Source organism: Colletotrichum higginsianum (assembly GCF_001672515.1).
Source record: "Colletotrichum higginsianum IMI 349063 chromosome 7 map unlocalized unitig_7, whole genome shotgun sequence".
Classification (NCBI taxonomy): domain Eukaryota; kingdom Fungi; phylum Ascomycota; class Sordariomycetes; order Glomerellales; family Glomerellaceae; genus Colletotrichum; species Colletotrichum higginsianum.
Genome location: NW_017263917.1, coordinates 2,501 through 4,102, shown reverse-complemented (window position 1 = coordinate 4,102; position 1,602 = coordinate 2,501).

Below are 1,602 nucleotides of genomic sequence, written 5' to 3'. Positions count from 1 at the left end.
CACGCGCGTTACACTGACGGAGCCAGCGAGTACTCCCTTGGCCGGAAGGCCCGGGTAATCTTGTTAAACTCCGTCGTGCTGGGGATAGAGCATTGCAATTATTGCTCTTCAACGAGGAATCCCTAGTAAGCGCAAGTCATCAGCTTGCGTTGATTACGTCCCTGCCCTTTGTACACACCGCCCGTCGCTACTACCGATTGAATGGCTCAGTGAGGCTTTCGGACTGGCCCAGAGAGGTGGGCAACTACCACTCAGGGCCGGAAAGTTATCCAAACTCGGTCATTTAGAGGAAGTAAAAGTCGTAACAAGGTCTCCGTTGGTGAACCAGCGGAGGGATCATTACTGAGTTACCGCTCTACAACCCTTTGTGAACATACCTCAACTGTTGCTTCGGCGGGCAGGAGGACAACCCCCTCGGGGGGCGGTCCCCCTCCCGGCCGCGCCCTCACGGGCGTGGCGCCCGCCGGAGGATACCAAACTCTATTTTAACGACGTTTCTTCTGAGTGGCACAAGCAAATAATTAAAACTTTTAACAACGGATCTCTTGGTTCTGGCATCGATGAAGAACGCAGCGAAATGCGATAAGTAATGTGAATTGCAGAATTCAGTGAATCATCGAATCTTTGAACGCACATTGCGCCCGCCAGCATTCTGGCGGGCATGCCTGTTCGAGCGTCATTTCAACCCTCAAGCCCAGCTTGGTGTTGGGGCCCTACGGTCGACGTAGGCCCTTAAAGGTAGTGGCGGACCCTCCCGGAGCCTCCTTTGCGTAGTAACTTAACGTCTCGCACTGGGATCCGGAGGGACTCTTGCCGTAAAACCCCCAAAACTTTTACAGGTTGACCTCGGATCAGGTAGGAATACCCGCTGAACTTAAGCATATCAATAAGCGGAGGAAAAGAAACCAACAGGGATTGCCCCAGTAACGGCGAGTGAAGCGGCAACAGCTCAAATTTGAAATCTGGCCCCAGGCCCGAGTTGTAATTTGCAGAGGATGCTTTTGGCGCGGTGCCTTCCGAGTTCCCTGGAACGGGACGCCATAGAGGGTGAGAGCCCCGTACGGTTGGACACCAAGCCTTTGTAAAGCTCCTTCGACGAGTCGAGTAGTTTGGGAATGCTGCTCAAAATGGGAGGTATATTTCTTCTAAAGCTAAATATAGGCCAGAGACCGATAGCGCACAAGTAGAGTGATCGAAAGATGAAAAGCACTTTGAAAAGAGGGTTAAACAGCACGTGAAATTGTTAAAAGGGAAGCGCTTGTGACCAGACTTGCGTCCGGTGAATCACCCAGCTCTCGCGGCTGGGGCACTTCGCCGGCACAGGCCAGCATCAGCTTGCCGTCGGGGACAAAAGCTTCAGGAACGTAGCTCTCTTCGGGGAGTGTTATAGCCTGTTGCATAATACCCTTCGGCGGGCTGAGGTACGCGCTCCGCAAGGATGCTGGCGTAATGGTCATCAGCGACCCGTCTTGAAACACGGACCAAGGAGTCAACCTTATGTGCGAGTGTTTGGGTGTTAAACCCCTACGCGTAATGAAAGTGAACGCAGGTGAGAGCTTCGGCGCATCATCGACCGATCCTGATGTTCTCGGATGGATTTGA